The sequence below is a fragment of the Ambystoma mexicanum genome, chromosome 13, assembly GCF_040938575.1.
Source record: "Ambystoma mexicanum isolate Mex_15411 chromosome 13, UKY_AmexF1_1, whole genome shotgun sequence".
Classification (NCBI taxonomy): domain Eukaryota; kingdom Metazoa; phylum Chordata; class Amphibia; order Caudata; family Ambystomatidae; genus Ambystoma; species Ambystoma mexicanum.
Window position 1 is genome coordinate 548,449,625 of NC_090938.1, and position 24,194 is coordinate 548,473,818.

At 48.9% G+C, this 24,194-nt stretch overlaps 1 protein-coding gene across 1 annotated transcript in view; it reads right to left on the reverse strand.

The window, feature by feature from the left end:
- ASB16 (ankyrin repeat and SOCS box containing 16) overlaps positions 1–24,194 on the reverse strand; it is a 288,484-nt gene that overhangs the window by 58,024 nt on the left and 206,266 nt on the right. The window lies entirely within an intron of this gene.

Genomic DNA, 24,194 nt, shown 5'->3' on the forward strand with positions numbered 1-24,194 from the left:
CCCCAGTAAACATTTTGGGTCAAGACTTAATGACAAAGTTGAACATGACAATTTCGTTCACGGAGGATAGCATAGTATGTTCCACTCCAGTAATGCACTGCTCAAATGTATGTGAAATGATTAGAGCTTACTCAGGACACATAGCCATGAGGGCCATACCTTTAGAGCCAGAAATCTTTGCATATTGCATGCAAGTGCTTATGGCGGGATTGCCAGGCCTTGCAGACAGGATCATGAGAACCCCTGATGGGTTTTTATTCAGACCAAGAATACCTATGCATGAGGAGAAGGGACAAGTATTTCCCTTGATGGTACACTCAGCTGCAGTGCGAGGCAAAGTGGTCTTGGTTGACGGTTATAATGATGAAGGCAGACAATGGTGCACAATAATTGCCATTGAAGAAGGATATCGAGTGACTGACGTTACCAATGACAATCTGTTTGAAGAACAAACAGAAACGGGAGAGACAATGGTGGAAGTAAGTCTCACCTTTTGGGTAAAGATGATTGAAAGAGAAGTACCTCAGAAAATGATGTTGGCGCTTAAACATCCTGAATATTTTGATGACGATATAGCTAAAGTGCCTGTCGCAGTGTGGACTACCGGACCCTATGATGTGGGTCTCTTGAAGGGGGTTGGAGAAGTGAAGATTAAACTGAAACCAGGAGCAATTTTACCAAGAGCCCGACAATATCCCATGTCCAGAGAGGCAGATGAAGGGATTTCTAAGACAATTTCTGCCATGATGGACCAGGGCATCTTAGTGACGTCAGAGTCACCATGTAATACGTCAGTGTATCCTGTCAAAAAGTCAAAGGGGGGAGGGGTCCTGGAGGCTAATTCAAGATCTAAGGCCGATAAACGATATTGTTGAGGCCGAGTTCCCTTAAGTCCCAAACCCGGCTACAATATTATGCAATATACCCATTGAGGTAAATTATTTCAGGGTGATTGACTTGAAAAATGCATTTTTCTCAATCCCGTTGCATCGTGACTCACAAGATCTGACGTCATTTACGTTCAGACAAATGCGTCTGAAAAGCAGGAGGCTGCCACAGGGATACTGTGATCCTCCGTCTATTTTTAACAGAGTCCTGCAGATGGATTTGAGCAATATTGCACTAGAAAGTGTTGTCTTACAATATGTGGATGACATCCTAATCTGCAGCACAACAGAAGAGCAATGTAGGCACGATTCTATTCGACTACTGACTATACTGGCTTAGAAAGGATATAAGGTTGACAAGGAAAAGTTACACTATTGTCAACAGGAAGTGCTGTACATAGGCCAGCTAATCTCACATGAAGGAAAGAAAGAGATCCCAGAAAGGGCTGAAGCCATATTGAACATGGCTAAGCCGCACACGATAAAGCAGATGCAGAGCTTTTTAGGCCTATGCAACTATGTCAGGGCATGGGTCTTCGACTACAGCTCCTACACTAACCCTTTACTTCAGGCCCTAAAGAAGGCCCAAGTGACGAAAGAAAAGATTGAATGGTCTGAGGCCATGGAGAAAGGGTTTGCTGAACTCAAGAGGGAGATCTGCACAGCTCCAGTTCTGGGAATTCCCAATCATGCAGAGGACTTTTACCTGTTTTCACACACAAATGGCAGCGTCATGATGGCAGTGCTCACTCCGCCCTCCTTCTCTGCTTTTCCACCTTTTTCTGCTGATGAGGTTTCCAGACAAGTCCGATCTATGAAAGCCTCGTCTAAACAGGTTCACCCCTGTTCCTCCAAAACCATCAAGGACCACATCGACTCCCTGGCTCTTGCCCTGGCTGTCTTTTGCAACCACTCATTCGCCTCTGGAGTCTTCCCATCCCCCCTCAAGCACTCCCTTGTGCACCCCCTCCTCAAGAAACCCTCTTCCGACCCCTCCTGCCCGGCCAATTATCGCCCAATCTCCATTACTCCCTTCCTGGGTAAGCTCCTGGAGAAACTGGCCATTTCCCATCTTAACCTCCATGCTGAATCTGTTGGTAATCTTCATGACCATCAATCCGGCTTCAGAGCGGCCAGAAGCACGGAAACTGCTCTCCTGAACATCCGTGAGGACCTGCTCCTGAACCTCGATTCCAACACTCCCTGTGTTCTCATTCTGCTCGATCTCTCCTCTGCCTTTGACACTGTCAACCATGCCATCCTGCTCAACTGTCTCCGTGATAACCTGGGTATCACTGGTCAGGCTCTGGCATGGCTGACTTCTTTCCTTTCCGGTCGACCCTCCCAGGTCCAAATGGGCTCCTTCCTCTCTGACATCTTTTTCTCCACCTGTGGTGTCCCCCAGGGTTCCAACCTCTCTCCCTGGCTTTTCAACCAGTATCTGGCACTCCTTGCCCACCGCATCGCCGCTCTCTGCCCCTACTTCCAGTGCCATGCCGACGATACCCAGCTCATTTTCAGGCTACCCTCGGCCTCCTCCTCTCCTTCCCTCATCTCCGACTATCTGTCTGCTATCCAGGAATGGTGTGCCGCCAATGACCTCTGCCTCAACGCCAGTAAGACTGAGATTCTACTCATCGGCACACCCACTCCCTCCTTCCCTGCAGCTCTCTGGCCGGCCTCCCTTGGCCCCCTTCCTGCCCCTACCTGCAAGGCTAAAAACCTCGGGGTCATCTTCGACTCCACACTCTCCTTCTCTCCTCATATATCTGACGTCTCTAAGAAGTCACACTACCAGCTGCACCTCCTCAGAGGTATTCTTCCCTTCCTCTCCTTCCCCCAGAAGCTCACTGTCTCCCGAGCCCTGGTTCTCTCAAGGCTGGACTACTGTAACAGCCTCTATCTTAATCTGCCTGCCTCCACTCTCCGCCCTCTGCAACTTATCCAGAACAGAACTGCGAGACTTGTCCTTGGCCTCAAGCCCAGGGACCGTATCTCTCCAGGACTGAAATCCCTTCACTGGCTCCCAGTGGCTGCGAGGATTAAGTTCAAAACCCTCTGCATTGTCCACAAGGCCTTCTGGGGCCAGCGACCTAAATACCTTCAACTCTCTCTTCCTAAATATCTTCCTTCACGAGCCCTTCGCTCATCCGTCTCCAACTCCCTCATGGTCAGCCGCTTCTCGAAGCAACGAGCTGGGGGTAGATCTCTCTCCGCAACAGGGGCCTCCCTCTGGAACAGCCTTCCTGCCTCCCTGAAACTTGAGGAGAACCATCTCCGGTTCCGGAAGCACCTCAAAACCTTCCTCTTCGCTTCTGCCTTCTCTCTCCCTCTCCCCTGCTAAACCTGCTTAACCCCCCACTAAATTCAGCACTAAACTTGCATCTGGGCCACTCTCAGCAACCTCGGTCCAGGGCCCAGCCACTCTCCACTTGCACTGCCTCCCTGGCTCCCCGTGCACTGTGGGACTGTCACTGTACCCTACAGCCCCCTTCCCAGCACTTGCTCTGCACTTACCTCGCACTTGCCACCAGCTGGCCCTTTTTATTTATTATTTATTAATTATTATTTCTTACGCTACTTACCTTGTATTGCACTTTCCCCCCACCTCCTCCCCCTGCACTTCCTCCTTTTCCCCTTACCTCTGCACTTGCGCGATCTGAATGACACCTGGCCTAGTAGGATCGTTTGTCTGTCTTCCCCTTGTTTCCCTCCCTCCCTGCCTCGTCGCGCCTTGAAACACTTGTGTATAGGCGCGTTACAAATACCATATCATATCACTCAAAGAACCTCATTGGGGTACAAACCCCTGGCATATTACAGTGGGAATCTGAACCCAGTAATGAGAGGCCACTTCCCATGCGAACAAAGTTTAAGTTTAGCTGCCGCAGTGTTCGCAATAGGAAAGGTGACAACCATTGTGATGGGATGCTCCATGACGTTGTACGTCGAGCACTCATTATTTACCATTTTAGAGAAACCAAAGGCCACATTGACATCCCAGAGAGCTTCTGCTTATGAAGTGATCATATCAAACCCATCGATTAAAATAGTCCGATGTAAAATAGTAAACCCAGCTATGTTCATCGCAGAGCCAGTCATTGAGGGAGAGCCGATACATAACTGCGCAAATTATAAAGAATTCTATGATGAAATCCCCAGGGTGAAAGAAAATGCCTTGGCAGGAGGAGAGATCGTCTTCATTGGCGGGTCTTCGAGAACCGTTCAAAATGACGGGTAAAGATCTACAGGCGTTGCTGTGATAAAACACACAGCAAATGGAGTATTTCGAGTGCTTCTTAGTGCATGAATACCATCTCACTATTTAGCACAGGCTGCAGAATTATTGGCGTTGATACTTGCCATTGAGAATCACGCAGACCAGGAAGTAACTGTGTACAGTGACTCCGCCTATGTGTCGTCAACAGTGCACCAAGGCTTAGCACACTGGAAAAGGAGGGGCTACCTCCGAGCAGACGGCACGCCAGTACAGCACGCAGCCTTATTGGACAGGCTGATTAAGGCACTACAACTCCCAGTGGGCATAGCGGTCGTGAAATGCGCCACCCACACCAAGGGGATAGATTTTGTCTCACGCGGAAGCAAAGCAGCAGACACAGAAGCCATGCGTATGTCATCCAAAAGTCAGACGATTATGGAAGTGGAAGTGGCGTGCACCAATGATAGAATGATGGTTGCACAAACATCATCTGTAGCCTACAACGATCTTGGGCAAACACAAGTAATGGAACTCCAAGGGGACGCGCAGCAGGACGAGAAGAACCTGTGGAAACGTCGAGGGTGTTCTTTAAACCCCTCTGACAGCTTGTGGTGACAAGACAGCACTGCTAAACCAGTAATGCCTGTAGCCCTATCAAAATTAGCGCTTGAGCAGTTACATTACCCGGCGCATATGACAAAGGAGAATCTAGCAGCAATGCTTGCGGAAGACTGGTTCATACCGAACTTAGCTGAGCATGTTGCATTCTTTATGGTGAACTGCATAATCTGCTAGCAATTCACTGGTGGGCACACATTAAACGTTATGAGAGGAGTCATCCCCAGGCCAAATGGGCCTTTTCAGCACTTGCATGTCGATTACGTCGATATGGTTCAAGTATGCAAAGGGTACAGATACTTAATTGTATCTAGATGGATAGAGGCAGGTCCATGTACACACCCAAACTCTACCTGTGCGGCCACATTTTTAGTGAGGGAAGTGTTCCCCAGGTGGGGGGTGTGCGAAGTCATGAGATCAGATAATGGCCCTCACTTTGTCAATGCAGTGTTCAAACAGATTAACTTGCTGCTTAGTATAAAGCACAAGTTCTCGTCGGCGTATCATCCACAAGGTAATGGGATCTGTGAGAAGCTCAACGGCTTCTTAAAGGAAAGGATAGCCAGTTGAAGCTTACTCTAAGGAAGGGATGGTTGCACTGCCTGCCACTGGATTTCTATGCTCTTCGGAACCAACCTGGCTCCGACCATCATCTAACGCCACACGAGATAGCCACTGGAAGAAGAATGAGAACTCCCCTAACACCCGAGATAGAATTAGTTGTGATGCCCAGTCAATGGGAGAGGTTTTAGGGTCTGAAATGCAAAACTATCTGAACTGCATGACATCTTGCCTTACTGTAATTTCAGACCAGCTGCAGCAACGATGAAAAGGGTGGAGCGCAGCACAGTACACAGAAGGAGACACTGCAACAGACCCAGTTCAAAGTCTATGGGCCTCATTACGAGTAGGGCGGTAAGGGATACCGGGCGCCGGTAAGGAGACCGGTGCCGGTAATCCCTTACCACCCTACTATGAGTTCCCCTAGCGGGTCCCTCCTTTAACACCTGACCTGACCAGGCGTTATTGGCGGGACCCGTTAAGGGAAATCAGAGCCAATAACGGTACTGCAAATTGCGGTACCGTTAATAGCTACTTCCCCATTCCCATTGAGACCTATGGGGGCTCAAATGGGAATGGGGAAAGTTTTTTTCAATGGGGACTTACCGGTCCCGCAAAGGTCGGACTACACCGGTAAGTCCCCACTGAACGAGACTGGTGCCGGTACCATTATTGGGGGCAGTCATGGTGCAAATAGCACCATGACTACCTCCAATCTTGGAATGAAGCCCAATGTGTTCCACTCATCTTCCCTGGAGACGCCGTCTTCGTGAGGAATTGTGAGGAAAAAGTGGGATGAGCCAAGGTTCAACGGACCGTTCACAGTTGAAGACGTTACTCCATCTACAGTCAAGCTACAAAGAAGAAGAGCTTAGAGCTTCCTGGGTGAGATCAAGCCATACGTCGGAGGAACCCCCCTGCCTGCACCCCACCACGAAGAGACTACAGACAACGGGGAAGAACCACAGCACGTGCAGACGAGATCCATGACGAAGAAGGACGCATGACCAGCAAAGTAAAGACAAAGAACTTTTGTGCAAAAGGTTGTGGCTTCTTTTTGGACATTCCTCTAAGCAAAAAAGGGGGATAAGGACACACAACCGGACATTCTCTGCATCCTAGTTGCAGGGTGAAGAACGAAATTGCACATATAAGCCACAACAAAGTCTGCTGACTTTGAACTTTGAACTGAGGCACACTTAAGCCTCGATGAAAAACAAACTATGACAAATTTTGACAGAGGATATTTACATTGAAAACAAATACAGTATCCCGACTCATTCAATACCAAGACTTTACTTGAAATAACTTACGGTGTCCCACAGCAGAGATATCACGAAGGACCTAGTCACCTACTCTGAACTTGTGCTAAGATCATACCCGTCATTGGTAGGGAGGCTCACAAGTGTCAGACTTTCTCCAAGATCCTAAAAACGAACAAATAATAAGACAACTGCTTACTGCCATTGCCAAACAATTCATCCTACTCCCCGAGTACAGTGAGAAAGAATTCAATGCTCCCAACACAGGCGGAAATAGATGAGCTCATCAACACACTGTTCTTTCGCATAATCGAAGACTGTACAACCATTGTTGGAAGAACGACAGATACACTAACATTTCTTCGAGATCCAGCAAACACTGAACATTTGAGCCATCTCTTGAATAAGATAATCATTTTGGTCGCACTCCACGCAGCCGGACAGTGCAAACATTGTTTACATCAAGGAAAAAAGATATAACCCTGAAACAAGCAAAGACAGGACTAATGTCCCTGTCAACAGAAGACAGCAGATTGGCGCACAATGTCCTTTTTCGCCTAGTTACTGACTTTCCAGAATTGGGTGGGGAGACCTATCGAGGTTGACGTCCTCACCTTGATCAGAGATCCAGCTAATGTCGCACAGATGGGAATGCTCCTGCATGGAATCATACTCCAAGTGGAACTTTCCAACCATCAGAGAGATTATCTGAGGAAACTTTCCGCCGAGGGACAGATCGAGGGAGCGGAGTCGAGAACTCCATGTGTTATATTTGTTGTTACTTTTCCCTATTTCTTCATACTGACCAGTGTCCAACATGTCCTCAGGACTGAAGCAGATTCGAGGGGTGGACTGGGAGCTGACCTACTTTGAACATGCACAGTAAAAGAATTCACTGAAGTGTTATATAATCTGTTTATCCCATAGTCTAACAGAGGAACTGATCCTGAAATAAGAGGCAGTCCGTCGCCGGCAAGAGGGAGGACACTTGTGAACCATCTAACACTCGCAAACGTAGTATTTGAAAGACAATATTGGTTAAGGAAATATTAACATTGACATTTGGCGAATGATCGAGATGGGGGCCCAGAGCAGCAACCTAGTCCTCCCACAAGCAGAGAGGCACCCCCGCTTCTCTGGAAGGAAATGCTGTTGCCTTACATATCGAACCATAATGTACTTATGCATTGTATTTATCATTATTTTACTGTCAATAACGATCAGAACTGCATTTTGTTATTGGTGCACGAAGCGTTCCAATTTCAGTGCACCCACCTGATGATACATGCATGAAACCCACAAGAGTACCCAGACCCTATAGTCATTCCAGCCCCTAGAAAATCTGATGGTAGAGTAAATGAACTTACAATGAACGTGATTAATAGTGATATACACACACTTATGGTAACGAATTAGGAGGAAAGCCGGAGACAGGGTCGGCATGAAATGAATGAAGAAAAACACTGACAGCTACATGCACACACACACTGAATGCACACGAAACAGGCCTAGGGTCAATGACCGCAGAACCACAAATGAAAGCAGCAGAGAAGATGAGACTGCCTACCATAAACACCTTCACAGGAGATAGTGGGAGAAAACAAAAAGAATTAAGAGAAAGACCAACAGAAGCAGTGATATCTGAAACCCTTGAGAAAACAGAAGCGGCCTCAGAAAAACTCTCCACAAAGACACAAATGTTAGTAGACTTACTATTCCCACACATAGCCAGAGCGAGGAAACTACATGAGGAACTGAAAAATAAAACCACAGAGACTGCATTACCCAGCATATATGTTCCAACACAAAGGACAAGTACCAGTTCCACAATACAGCCATATACCGGACCAGTGTCAGGCTGGTTGGCATGGGCATTTGCACGCAGCAGTGAAAAGATGCATGAGGACCAGGAAAGAGCTGCTAGACTCCTGTCCACTCAAATGGTGCAGATGAAGAAGCCTGCACCATGGGCCAGGATACCTGAGAATCATCCTCCAGAAAGAAAGAAACATCCAGATGCATTCAGAGATGTAGTAATAGCAAACTACATGAAAACCTTAAGAACCAAGAGAAGCATGCATGAAGACGACACCGAACTGAACGATTACCTGGACAGCACAGCACACTTAGGTAACAACATTTGGTACCAGCACATGAAGGAAGTTGGAAGACGAAAATCTGAAGGGGAATGCTTCGTTTGCACACTCCTACCGTACAGCATGGGAAAGTCCAAGATCTTCGTGGCTGTAGAAATTGATGTACCAACAGCACACTGTCTCTCACACATAGCAATGTGCAATACTAGAGGCCTGTTCATGGGAAGTGATGCCTCATTGATATGGGCAACTGAAACAGCGTATCCCAATGAAGATGATTTTGCCCAGGACATTAAGACGAGAAATAGAGCCCATACTAGGAATCATGTGATCAGGTACGAGGAGTCTGGAATTAAAGGAACAGGAATAAGATGGGAAGTAAACCAGAGACTGAACGTCCAAGGGAAAACTCCAGAAGAGGCTCAAATTTGGAAAAACAGAGGCCAAATGCAGATTTGGGGAACAGTACTTTCACCAGATGGTTGGGAGCAAGGAGTGGTGATTTGCCGAGCATGGGTGGTCCTTCGAGCCTGCAAGGAAGCCATCGAAAACTCACAAAGACTGTGCAAACCACTATGGCCTAATCTTACAAAACTACTGACATGGGTCGAAGACAGAGGAGGACCCCTGCAGATAGTGCCACTAGAAAGTCTGAAATTGTGCTTCAGGAACAATGGCACAAGAAAAATGGGGGAGAATCAAAACTGTGGATGAATTTTTGAGGCTCCAGGAATGACTCATGGGACCGCAGTGAGTATGGATCATTATTGGGTATGTGGACCCAAAGCATACATCAGACTGCCGGAAAACTGTGGAGGCTTATGCACAATAGTGAATATCCACGTTCCAGCATTAGTGAGCCCAAAAAGTGACCTGAACATTGACAGTTTCCCGAAAGCAGATGCTCACCTGAGGAAGAGGAGATCTGTGGAACTGATAACTCGAATGAAGAGAGAAAATTACTTTTCCGCCAAATCAGAAGAAGCATTTCATGCAATCCCAAATGAACACAGGCTGTTCAGCCTCACCTCATCAGTGTTCACAACGATTTTCATGCCATGAATCCAAGTTGGAGTAAATACTAAATGGTTGCAGATAACCAGATGGGAGTTCCTGCAGACCATCAACATGACAATAAAAGGATTCAATGCAATCAAGGAAGAATTAAGAGCCATCCGACTGATGACTCTCCAGAACAGATGTGTATTTGACATGATCACAGCCATGGATGGAGGAGTTTGTGCAAAAATTGTAGAATCATGTTGCACATTTATACCTTCTCACGACGAAGAAAAAGGAACTTTAACAGAGGCCATAAGTATGCTGACAAACCTGTAGAACCATATAAATGAAACCGACAAAGTTGATGATGACAGCTGGTTTGGATCACTGTTTTCATGGGTTCCACAATGGATGGCGGATACATTCAAGTTCCTAGGAGCCCTGCTAGTAATGAAATGACTAGGATTTTGTGTCATCAAGATAATAATCTCGCAATGCCAGAAAACTGCAAAGAAAGCCATAGTAATGTAAAACCAGGATGGAAGCCCAGAGATCTGACTGATGAAGAAACAAGAGAATTTGTGAAGGCTAGCAAGCACACACCAGAAGGTACAAAGTTTCTTTATCCCAGGAAACAAAGAAATTATGAAGGAAAATGGATTTACTGCAGCCCAAATGGACAATGTCAGCTGATGACATGGAACAAAGACGAACATGTAAAGAGAGAAGGCAGCCTGAAAGGAGTGATCAAAATATGGACTCCAAAGAGACATTTCTTCAAACCATCATGTACAAACACAGAAGATAAAGAGGGGATGAACCCAGAAGATGAAGTGAAGATGAATACAGGAGATCCAAGCAAGATGAATCCAAAGGAGGAAGCAGAAGTGGTCGATGGATCGACCAGAGGGGGGAGTGAAGAGGAGGTCCCAAATTAAGCCTGCACTCCAGCTGCCCATTTCGAAGTACCAGGAACGTTCACACTGAGATATGTGATGTATGATGAGCAAAAAAACGAGCAGAGAGCCGCAGTAGGGCTCTGCCCAGTGCCCATCAGAAGAACAATACCTGTTGAAATACCAATAACCAGACAACCATGGACAGTAAGTTATCCATTGAGAAAAACCTACCAGCAAATGAAACGAAATGAAGATTGCTTAAACACTGTCCCGGAAGAAACTCAAAAGGCCTTAGTTAAAGACAAATGGTGATGTCACTAAGGCCCAGACAGACATGCAGATAGAAGATAAGATGACCCAAAGATGACACACAGAGATGAAATGCCATGAATAAGGATATCGTGAACCTAGAAGGAGAGACGATTTTGAAATATAAAGAAACTTAAGCTGTAAAGCAGGATGAAGTCATTCAACCAGTTAAACGCCTGTACATATGCTTGAAACCACAAGAAAGCTAAGGAAACAGTGCAGCTTGCTATGCTTAGTAGAAGATAGACCGCAGCAAGCTGCACCTATTCATAGCTACCTCAACGAAGCACACTATACAAGTACACAAAAGCAGAATTAACTCAGGTTACTGGAGGTCAAACAAGACAGGATTCGTAATCCAGCTAAAATGAGAAGAGATGGCTGAATCGAAACTCAGCAAGAGCAACTTGTGCCTGGGGAGCCAAGGTCAGACCAATAGAAGGAGCGAACAGTAGCTTCGCGGAATCGAAACTTAAGAACAGAACAGCCTATCTGAGGAAGGCCAAGATAAGGAGGCCCAGGCAGGTGGCAAGCTGAACAAGAATTAAATGCACAAATTGAAGGAAACTAGGCAGATTCATGGTGTGAGCAGCACATGACCATCCGAGCAAGAAGAGGCACAGGTTCACACCTATGCCTAGCTGCCACCCAGACAGAGATATCATAACTTTTTCTGACAAGAAGGTACAGTTTTGAGGCCGACCACAGCCAACTAATTGACACATAGTCACTAAAGTAATGATTGATTGAAGAGAGGCCAGGTGAATCTTTGGGCATCCTGCACCTGGCTGACCATTCTGCGTGCTGCTAAGTAAAGTGGACATTTATGCATGGGGATGAAGCCAATCCAATTACAATGGACTAAATAATCTAGGGTCCTATAGATAGTAAAACCAATGAGATGTCGTACTCATAGTGACGTCTACTAGAGTAATGTTAGAAGGAAGGGCTTAAACGCCCACCTGATAGTGTTTATCATATCCTCTTACTCCGTTACCATATACAGATATAGTACCTATAGTAAAGTTACCTTTTCCTAATCAATAGAATTGCATGTTAACTTTTGAGTGTTACACATCAATGATGATGAATTTTGGGTATAAATGTTACTGTTTGTATGAAGTTCGAGGGAGTTGAAGCGAGACAGACTATTGCATCACTGCTGATGTCCATGTTTCCCCATTTGAGTTGTACTTGAGTTGTCCTTATTGATTGGTGTCGGAGTAATATACCCGCACCCCCATCCATCTCAAAGGTGCAGCTATCTCGTCTTAAAGTACTGCGGAGCAAACCCTGACTCTATGGGCCGGCCGGGGGTCCCCCCAGTACACAGTGTTCAGAAGGTAGGTCCAATAGGGAACAGTTCCCATATCATGCTGAAGTGACAGGAACAAGAGCAAAGGGAGCAAATCGAGACACAGGATTGTCTCACAGGAGAACCCATAAAGAATAGAAGAAAGCTCCATGACACAGGAGCGGTAGTTGAGACAATTACTAAGGGTAGTGGTTCCCATCCATTTTTTAGCTCCCTAAGGCCAGAAACCTACCCCTACAGGCAAGTCAGAAGAGCTGGCTTGTGGTAAGCCCTTGTTATCGCCACAAGCGCAGTTTCATCTCAAGGCAGTGATTTTTCAGTATACTGTATGATTGCACGGCTCGCATACTTTTTTATCCTCACCAGGCAACGGGAGGAAGAACAGCAACCTCAGAGTTAAAGTTGAAAACAGCAGGCATAGTATCCTTTCTGCTCTGCTGGTATAGTGTTGTCAGAGATTCCAGCCTTTCTGCCTCTTCGGAGGGTACAAATGCAAAACACGGTGCTCCAGGTGGCTTGGGCTGCATAGTCCAAACTATGCGCTTCAAGAACACCTGCCCTCAGCATCCCACTACATTTTATTCATGGGCTTTCTGACTTCCGATCCCTTCACCGAGCTGCAGCTGGGAGTCCAGTGGAAATTTCATATACAGCTTTCACTCATTTTTCTTCCCTATTATACAGATAACATCAAGGGATACTTGTATAGGTACTGGGATGCCTGTGATATTTATGTCGGATCAAGAGTTGGCTTATGACTGATTGAAAGTTCATTAATCACTTCATTATGGTTACATAAGGAATTAGGGTTGTCTGGGTTCAGGGCCATGGAGTTTGTAACTGCACAAGAAGCATGCTTTTATCCCACCAGATCCTTCACTTCCTAGAAGGTAGGTCCTCAGTCCTTTCTGCTCATGTCCTACTGCCCCCATCACCTCCCCCGCCTTGGGCAGCCCAGACACTCACAGTCTCCAAGGATTTATAGTGTCCAAAGCACTTATTTCTTAGTTCTATTTTTTTGTGCCACTTCTGAAGACATCAAGGTCATGCCTGGGGCCTCTTGAACTCGCCCAGTAACCTAGGTTGGTCCAACATGGGTCAGGCATCAGACACTGCAACAAGAGGTAGACCCAGGGTACTATAGACATTATCCTCCTAATTACCCTCCTCTTTCATCTTCAAGACCGGTCTACTGAATTTAGGGCTTAAGCAGGAATCTTCTCTCCTCTTTCCTGCTTGCATCACCAGCTTGGGAGGGAGTTTGAGGCCCCGTTTTGAAAGGCTTCTGTGGCCTTACTCCTCCATCTAGGACTTGTTTCTCTTCTTCCTCCTGGTCTCGGTCTCTAGCCATTGGCTGTCTGTTAACCTTCTACTCTCGCTGTCTACCTTTCCCCATTAGTCCCTTTTCTTGTATATTCTCTCCTGGTATCGAGGTCTCTCCATCCTTCCCTGCCTTCAGATGCTCCTTGCTCACTTCCTCTCCTTACCTTATCTTTATTGACTCTTCTCCCATCTTCCTCGTATCCCCTAAGTCTCTGCCTCTTACCTCATTTTGCGCCTCAGTCTCTACCTTTCTATTTCACACCAACTCCTCTCCTTCACCACTCCTTAGATGTTTCACCTCTGATCCTCCTCAGCTCTTTTGCCTCCTCTCCTCTACTTCCCTTTTATTTAGTTGTTTCAGCTTCTCCACCTCTTCTTTGTCCCTTAGACCTTTCACCTACTCCTGTCCTGCCATTGTTCTTGGATATTTCACCTCCTACTTCTCTTGCTCTACTCTTGGGTCTTATATCTCCTCTTTCTCCCCTGCCTTTGTTCTTCGCTTCTCCTCCTGCTTGCCAGTCTCTCTCTCGTTCCACTCCAACCTCTCCAGTGTCACCCCTCTTCTTCTACTCATTGATCTCTAAAATCTCTGCTCCAACCTCTCCCTTTTCTCTCCGTCTCTTTGTGCTCTCAAACATTCTCCTAACCTCCAAATCTGCTGTCCGCAGGCAATGCTTTTATATGCTAAGAGGGCATGTAATTGTAAGTGGGAGAGCTGCAGCACTTGTGCATTACTCAGAATCAGGCATTTGGATTGCCTAAGGCTGGGGTTGCAACACAAGGTCATCAAGGAGACTTTCTGCCATCTTGCAGTCAGGCAACTTCTCCTCTCTGCTCACCTGACTAAATAATGTGCTGCAGTAGTATGCAGTCCCTCCAGTCTTCCCTCGGTATGATCTACTAATTTATCTGAAAGACTGCAAGATCTGGTCTTTGAGGGGCGGCACGGACATACTTTTACCAAAATACCAGAGGTAGCAGAAGCGACATCCTTCCCCCAATGACATCACAGGCAGCAATGTCATATGACCTTTGACCTCGATGCCATCACATGACATTTAACCGCGTTGTTAGCACCTAAAGTGACGGACGGGTATAAAAACATACAAAAGCTTACATTTCATGAAATACCAAAACAATGGGAGAATACAAAGTCTCAATGCACCTGCTGCGGAGAAACGAGAGCTGCGTCTAACAAGTAAATCACCAGATCAAACCACAGCGAGTATGGCTATAAGGCATCTGCTACATATGAAATGTGCACCTGCAGCCATCGCTCTTTATTGTCTTCAATGATAGGAACCTACATGCTCAATCCCATGAGCATGCCAGCCTAATATTACTCTTGCCACCTGGCCACACTCTTTCCTTTTATGGGCGGGTTCACCCCCATGTTTTGCTATAAAAGAGGAGGACATGCCTTATTTCCTGGCAGATATTTGTGATGGTCCATGTGGCAGTGTCGTGTCAGGATGTTTGGGGGGAAAAGAAGTCTGTCAAGTTGAAGAGGGTGGTAGGCTCTATTCTCCATCTTCAAACTAATAAAAAGGGAATCGGCACCTAGGACGTCTTTCCTTCCTTGCTACACCTTCTTTGAGTCAAGCAACCCACCAGAGCCACCGTTACCGGCTATGCCACTAGGCACCATTGACAGGGGTAACCATGCATTAACACCATTACCCCCAAGACTGAGTTCATGGGAAAATCCTAGGAAAAAAGCTAGATTCCCTGAAGACAATGATTGGTAGGCAGAAATAACTGATTGAGGTTGGCTATTACAGGGGCTCCATTTCCTACAGATCATAGAGAAACCTAAATACTTCCACCAAAGAGGTCAGAGTTTAACCCATTTTGTATGGGCTAGGAGGATACGTTTTGGTTTAGTTTGGATTTTTGGAGGGAACATTTCTACATTTGCTATGGCATTGCAGCTTTTTCATTTATTTAGCGGTCTCATGAGTAATTTGTGCTTTCTACATGTGTCAATGTCTTTTCCATAGGATCTGTGTCATGTTTCGTTTGTTCACGTGGCTCTAATTCAAGCGTTTAACCTCTGCATGACTCCGGGCAAGTTTTTCTGTCTCTATTTTTCTGCACGTCCTCTGTTCGGACTATGAATAGTTGAAAAGCCAGTAATAAAAGTTGGATAAGAAATTGATGGGTTGTCTGGCACAGCTTCAGAATAACAAGTAATGGGGGGGGCGTGGCCAGTGAGCATGGCATGAAGACTTGAATTGCCGGTGCTCCCGTGGCCACCCACAGAAATCCTGATTTAAAGCAGTCAAACCACATTACGTTGCATAAAAACCAAAGATGAGATGGGAATAACCCACGACGCTGCCACTGTATTTTGGGGGCTGAAGGTGGGCTTTTATTGTAGTTATACCTCTGAGAAGTCCCGAGGTGCGGGAGACAAGCAGACGAGGTAAAGATGGCCGCCGCCGGGCTCAGACAGTGAAGGCCCCAGGAGCAGAGAGTGCAGTATTGGAGGGATGAATGAGGTGGTGAGAGAGTGTGGCACAGCAGAGACCCTGCGCAGCAAGATTGTGCAGCGTCCAGAGGGGCTGCCTCGGCGGAGCACTGGTGTGTAGCAGTCATACCTGCCTAACTTCCGGGTTTAGCCCGAAGACTCAGGGTTTTCACTCTTTTCTCCGGGTCTCTGGCAAAGAGCATGGAGTCTACAGGTTTCCAAACTCTTACAAGGCTCCGCTTTCCTCCGGCTCCCCCGTGAACCCCCCACCACACACAGACATTCACTGGACATGTGCGTACGGTTCGGATTCCCCGGTCGCTCTGATGCGGCCAGGAACACCCCTTTATTTATACCACGTGCGGCGGAGTGAACGTCACTCTGCAGCGTGTGTGCGCCCTTAAAGGGGCAGCCACCACATTACTAAAGTACACACAAGGTATGAAAACACACTGCACCCCCTTTAATCACAGCCACCCCCCCCCCCCGCTCCTTAGTCACTTTCCAGTCCATGGGCTGGTACCACCAGTTTAGGGGTCCAAACCATAGCCACTCAGGTGGGCAGGCTTCCTCCTCCCCACCCTTTGGGGATACCTCCTGCTCGCTTCCCGGATCAGGCCCTCCTCACCTGTGCTCCCCCGACCTGGGGAACTTGGCGGATGGGCCAGGCCACCGCCCTCGTCCGGTACATCATTGAAGTCCCTTCCTGCAATACATCTGGCCTGATTTCTCTGACTATTCTCGTTCGTTATTGACAGTAAAATAATGATAAATACAATGCATAAGTACATTATGGTTCGATATGTAAGGCGACAGCATTTCCTTCCAGAGAAGCGGGGGTGCCTCTCTGCTTGTATTGCGGTTGACAGAGGCAGTCTCATCTAAAGCAGTCACCATGGAGCCATGCACTGCCACCACGTCCATCGGACCAGGCTCACATGCCAATAACAGTTTGCCTTGAGGGTGCCGGTTCTTTACCAGAACCTCATCCCCGGGGCTTGCTGCTGGGGCCTGAGTCCTCTCCTGATGTTATCCTGTTCAATTCTGAGGGTTCTCTCCCGTTCCACCTGCGCATTGTCAATGACGGCCGGCTCTCTCTCTCCCAGTTCCGGGATAAGGCCCCTGGGACATCTCCTGAACATGGCTTCAGTCAGGGCCACTCCGGTAGATGCATGCGGGTGGCCTGGTACTCCCTTAGGAACTGGTATAAAGCCCTCTGCAAGCCATGTCCTTGGCCATGAGCGATGCAGAAGACCTTATTCAGCGTCTTCATAAATTGTTCAGTTTCACCGTTCACCCAAGGCCAAAGAGGAGTGATCTTTCGGTGCTGGATACCATACTCCTCCATCAGTTGGGTGAAACTGTCCCCCTGGAATGGTGGACCATTGTCCGAACACAAAGTCTGAGGCAAACCGTGGGTAGCAAAAATCTTCTCCATCGCCACAGCCACCTTGTCGAATGACACGGACTCAATGAATTCGACCTCTGGATACCTGGACCAATCGTCTATGACCACCAGGAAGAGTGTATCCCGGCCCGTGGACCCGAAGTCGGCGGGGACAATCTCCCAGGGTTTGGTCCCTCTTAGCATGGTCTCAATCAGGGGCACCCTTTGGGCTGGGGACGCCGCTTGGCACCACACACAGGCTGCAATAAACTCCTCGACCCGCCTCTCAAGGTCTGGGAACCACACCTTCTGTCGCAGGCAAGCCTTGGTCTTGGCAGTTCCCTGGTGTGCCAACTTAATGACCTGGGTGATCTTGCACTGCGGTATGACTATTCGGTCCCCTTGGAGTAATAGCCCCGACTCCACGAACGCCAGCTCGTACTTGTCCCTCCACAGCTGTTCCAGCGCTGATCTTGCTTCCTGGGTCCTCGGAGCCAACGTGTCCACAACCGACTTCCATGAGCTCTGTTGAAGGGCTGCCTTCAGGATGTTAAAGCATTCGTCGTCAGCCACTGCCTGCTCCAGCTCGTGGATAGGCACTGAGTCAGGAGTAGCCGCCTCCACCACTAGTCTGACATGCTTGTCGGCCTCCTCCGCACTGATGTCACTTTGTCCTTCTGGATCACACTGTGGGTGTCTAGACAGATAGTCGGTGGCATTGTTGCTGCCAGGCAGGTACACCAGGGAGATTCCACACTCAAGCAGGGCCAACATCCACCTTTCAATGCGGGCCAGAGGCTTAGACGACGATGGGCAGAAGGGGCTTGTGGTCCGTGACCACGGTCACCAGCCGTCCTAGCAAGTATAGACTGAAGTGGCGACATACCCATAGGACCGCCAAGGCCTCCCGTTTGATCTGGGAATACTGCTGCTCTGTCTCTGATAGCTCCTTGCTTACATAGGTGACTCGCCGGACCTCACCATTGGCATCTGTCTGCATGAGCAGCGCCCCAGACCAACCGGGCTGGCCTCCACCACAATTTCTGATGATAGGGCCGGGTCGAAGAAGGCCATGGTGTCTTCTGCTGTTAGCGCCTCCTTCACACCCTCAAACGCAGCCTGCTCAAAGGGTCCCCACTGCCACGCAACGTCCTTCTTAGTCAACGCGTGCAATGGTTCTGACCGGGACGCGAGGTTCCTGATGAACCGGCCACAATATGTGACCGTTCCCAAGAAGCTTCGGACCTCTGATACGTTCTCCGGGGGCCGTGCCTCCACAATGTCCTTTACCTTCCGAGGATCCAGTGACATGCCCCCTTCCTTGAATACAAACCCAAAGAACTGAATTGTCTTCTTAAGGAACTTGCATTTGTCCCTGTGCAGTGTTAACCCAAGAGTCTGGAGCCGTTCCAATGTTTTGTCCAGCCTGTCGAGGTGCTCTGCCTCCGTCCTCGCAAACACCAGGATGTCGTTGCTGATTTTCAAGATGCCATCCAAATCAGTGAGGGCCCCACAGATGACGTTTTGAAAGACCTCTGCCGCTGACGACACACCAAAGCTCAGACACTTGTACTGGTAGAGGCCATGGTGTGTGGTCAAAGTTGTCACATATCGTGAGTCGGGGTGTAGTACCACCTGATGGTATCCAGCCCGAAGGTCGAGCTTGGAGAAGAAGCGCGCCCCCTGCAATTTGGTGATAATGTCGTTGATCGTTGGGGTGATGTGACGTTCGCGCTTGATCACCTTATTTGCAAGCCTCATGTCCACACAGATTCACACAGAGTCTGGTTGTTTAGGCTTTCTGGAGATGGCAATGGGAGACACCCAGGGGGTCGGGCCATCAACCTTCTCGATAATGTCCAACTCTACCAAACTATCCAGCTCTTTATCCATTAGGTCCCGCACATGAAACGGAACCCGCTGGTGCTTCAGGGTGACGTGTTGGATCGACTCGTCGATGTGGAGCCTCACCGGATCACCTGACATGTGGCCAATGCCTTCAAACAGCCGGCTGTACTTCATCAAGAGCCCCTGCACATCCTCCACGTACACTGCATACGCAAAGCTCACAATGCCCAATGCCTCTGCCACTGCACAACTCAACAGGGTGTTGCTGCTGACCATTCTAACATAGAACCGTTCCTTGATGGACGACCCCCCATGCTCCACATTGGCTACAAATGCCCCAGCCAGCGGGATAGGTTGTTCACCGCCAACTGTGAAGATACCTGCTTTTGGCTTCTGTGGCTTGGGCGGCACCACCATGGCATCTTAATGCACCCTCGCCATGACATTGACAGATGCCCCTGTATCCACCAGCACCGGGGCCGCGGACTCATTTACCTTCACCAGGCATCGTGGTTGTCTCCTGTTGGTGGACTGCAGAGCACTGACTCTTGAGATGAAGAAAATGATCACTTCATCGTCGTCCTCGTGAGGGGCACTGTCGTCGCCTTGGTTGATCTGGGTGAAGTTGGGCAGGCGCTGTTGTCTAAAAAATCCCGCTCTCACTGGTCCCCTTGGGACGACCACCGGCATCGGAGCTCTGCACAATCGGGCGTAATGGTCCAGCACCCCGCAGCATCCACATGACTTTCCTTGCACTGGGCATTCAGCGGGGTGTAGGAGATCGTACCCACATTTTGTACACAAGTCCATGGCTCTTGCACTCTGGTCCCTCTAATTGCTGCTTGGACGTCTCGCTCCTCTACCACCTTCACCACAGCCCACCGCGCACACATCCTCCACCTCCCCTGGGTGCACAGCCGCCTCCATTCTTGACGCCCTCACCTCGGACACCTCCTGGCAGCATCCAAGTTCCAGAATGCGAAGCAGTGTGATTCCAGGCTCTCGCAGAACCTGCCTGCGCAACTTGCCGGACGAACACCCCTGTATCAGCTGGTTCCATATCATTGTGTCCGCATTATCCCAGAACACACGGCAGAGATATGCGGTGCAGCCTGCGTAGAGGTTTTCCAGGGACTCGTCATCCTTTTGGCGGGCACTACACATGACAAAGCGCTCATAATCTGCATTGGCCAGTGGCATAAAGTACTCCTGCAGCGCATCTTGAGCTGCGGCGGAGGTAGCATTTGCAGGCTGCAGGGACTGGAAGACCTCATGAACTGCTGGTCCTGCCGAGTACAGGATTATCGCCACCTTGCTGTCCTCATCCGTCTCCACAGTGGCCCTGAAGTACATATCAAGCCTGTCGATCCACATCCTCCATCTCGGTCCCAGGCTGGATGGGCCTCCCGAGATGTCGAATTCGGGCATTGGTGTCAGTGCCCCTTGTTCTCTTGGCACCTGTGGTGCTTGAGGAGCAGCAGGCACAGCATCACCATGGCCGTCAGCATTCATGGCAGCGAGCGCACAGGCACCCTACATAAAAGAAACCAGGGCTGCAACTCACTGATGTGCTTTTCCAGGCACAGCTGCACACTGATGTTGAGTGTGATGATGTTGTCAGGTACCCCTTTCAAATACTTCTGATGACTTACTCCACCACCACACAGACAAAATGCCCTCCCAGGCACCTTCTTCAACTGTCCAAAAATTGAGGAACAGGGCCACCTGGCCTTCACCACAGTAGCCCTCCTTCACCAATGCATGAAAACAGCCAGGAATAATCAAAGAAGGAACTTCCTTGCCACACTAGTGGCTCCAGAATTGAGTTGGGTGCGCCCAGGGATTCAGAACAAAGATGGTAGGCCTCCCCCAGCTCCTCACCTCACACTTGACATGATGAAAGTGTGTAAAACACTTCAAAAGTAATAGATCTGCAGCATCAGCAGTCCCCTCATCAAGGAATCCAAAAATTGCATTCAGATGGGCGCACGAGCACTCTGGAACTGAGCTGCGACCCTTCTCAGCACGTGTGTAAAATTGCGGCCAAGCTGCGAGGACACCACCGTCTCTGTGGCATTCGGAATTCGGAGAACAAAGAAGAAAAATTCACTGCCCCTCACCGCCTGTGCCCGGGTTGGTGTCCTGCCTCGTCACCACTGTTACTAGGCTCTGGTTTACTCCGGCACCCCTGTAAGCCTGCCTCCAACTTCACTCTGGAGCTGCAGCAACAGCAGAAGACATTTGATGCAGTGTGATGGCACCTTTGGGAACTGAATATCAAATATATGATGTTTTACATCATAAATTGCAAATTATTGTGGAGGGCAAATCTTGGTTCTTCATGTCCCCCAGGAGGTGTGGGCCTGGCTACAGTCGTCAGCATGACAACTAGGACAACAAAGGGAGTGGGTGGAGGGAGTTCCACACCCTGGGGACTGAATGCGCTCGGGGCAGGCTGAGAATGCACTTGTAGGAGGCACCGGCGTGAGGGTACTGTGGGCTGTAAATCAGTTATTTGTGGAGGGGAGAGTGATGTGGTTTCTTTAAGCGGGCAGGGCGGGTACCTGATGGCTGCAAGCCCTTAAACCTACGGTTGTCTGTTTGCCAGAGAAGGGGGTGGGTGGATGTAATGGCTGCCGTCACATAGTTGGGGGGTGAGGGATGGGGGAGGCAGGGGGTTGGGAGTGTGGGGAGGGAGAGGGGGAAGGGTTATGGAGGGGTTGTTTATTATGAGCGGGGTATAGGCTGGAGGGGGAGGGGGTGGGGAAGTTGGGGACATGGGGAAGGGAGGCTACAGTTTTAAAGGTTGGTGGACCGGTATCCCAGGGGCTAATGGTTATTTTGGAGGGGGGTTGCTGCACAGGCAGTTGGGATAAATGTGTTTTGTTTACTGTGGTTTGTGACTGAGTTGACAGTGCAGACTATGATGACGATGATGGTGCAGTACGGCAGTGGGATGGGGAGAGAACAGTAAAACAGGGCCATTATGGGTGGGGGGTCACTTGAAAATCAGGACCTGGAATGTCCGAGAGCTAGGCAAGAGGCTCAAATGTCAGCAAGTGAAGGGTTTCCTGAAACGGCAGGGGGTCCACTTGGCAGTGCTACAGGAAACACATATGGTGTGGAAAGACTTGGACGCCCTTAGAAGACGGAGGGGGGGGGCAGTGGTGGGGACGTCTTACTCATCGTACGCTAGAGGGGTTTTCATTTGGGTGGCGTCCGGGGTTCCCATCCAGATGGACAGGGTGTTTGCACAATTATGTTGGAAGGACGGTGGTACTTGTGGGCATTGGATGGGAGGGGAATATGTCCTATGTCAATATGTCAATTCCTATGCGCCCAACGTAGACGACAAAGATTATTTCCCCTCAGTACCAGATCTGGTGGGGGGAGACAGGGAAGGGTTGTTCATATGGGGGGCGTTTAATTGTCTCCGGGACTCAGAACTGAATGGCACAGGGAGGATTGGTCAACTGAAGTAGCAGGCGGCATCACTGCATAGGGTTGTGGGGGATGTGGATCTGGTGGAGTTGTGGAGAGAGTCACATGGGCAAGGAAGGGGCTATTCTTTCTTTTCGGGCATACATGGTTCTTACTCCCACCTGGACTATCTTTTTGTGGGGGCAAAGGATTTACACTTGTTTGACAGTACGGAATATTTGGGGAGACTCCTTTTCGGATCACTCCCCCTTGGTGTCAAGATTGCGGGGACTGCGGCAGAGACCACCGGTATGGCTATGGCGCCTACAAATTGAGGCCCTGGAGGATATAGCGTTCAAAGAAACACGAAGGGAAGCAATAGTGTAGTTCTTCAAGATTAATGAAGGGTCAGTGGAGATGGTGGGGATGCTGTGGGAAGCCCTTAAGGCTGCAATCAGGGTAGTTTGCATAGCCAAGGTAACTGGGGAGGCGGACATTACAGGATGTGTTGCGGTAGATAGAAGAGGAGGTGTACCATCTGGAGAGGGGAATGGCAGAGTGGCGGCGGGTAGGGGGAAAATTGGCGAAGGCATTGTCCTCTTACCGGGAGGCGCAGGCTTCGCTATCGAAATTTAATGGGAGCAGGTGGGAGGTGCGACTCCACAGGGAAGGGGATAAGCAGGGCAGGGCAGGTTCCGTGGTTGATCCACCGGGAATGATCATGCAGATTAGACAGGATTTGGGAGATCTTAACAGCACCCAGGAAGGGATTAAGGAGGCGTTCTGGCATTTCTATCAAGATCTGTATGCAAGTGAGGGGACGTATGTGGCAGCAGAGGCAGAGGCAGACGAACTGCTGGACTTGATTCAATTGCTGGTCCTGTCCGGGGACATTAGGGAGAGGTTGGCAGGCCTGTCAAGGAATCCAATATACAAACAATGGGGAAGCGTAGATCCCCAGAAGCAATGGTTTTCCGGTGGAGTTCTACTGTACATATGCGGTCCTCTTGATTCCTCAGTTTAAGAGAGTATATGATGAGGCCTTTGAGACAGGGGTTCTCCCCGCCTGGGTGCAGCAGGCGATCTTACCAGTTTTATTAAAAGAACAGAAGGGCCCCCTGGACTGTGCATCCTATCACCCCATTTCATTACTAAATGTTGACGCAAAGATTCCCAGAAAGATTTGAGCTACTAGACTGTCAAGGGTGGCCCTGACCATGGTGCATCCGGACCAGTGTGGATTCATAGAGCGACAGAATAAAACAATTAACCTATGCTGCCTGCATCATGTGATGAACTTGGTGAAAGAGATTAATGGGGAAATGGCATTGGCAGCCTTCGACATGATGAAGGCCTTTGATTCATTAGAACGGGAATGGCAAATTTGGGTACTGGACGCTTTCGGGTTTGGGGTTAACATCTGCCGGTGGCTACGGCTTTTATACACTAGACCGATGGTGAGGGTGAACGACGGGGTGTCATAGCGGTGTCACAGCAGTGGGCACTGGGTAGGGGGACACGACAAGGGTGCCGGTCTCACTAATTATGTTTTCCATGGCACTGAACCGTTGGCAAGA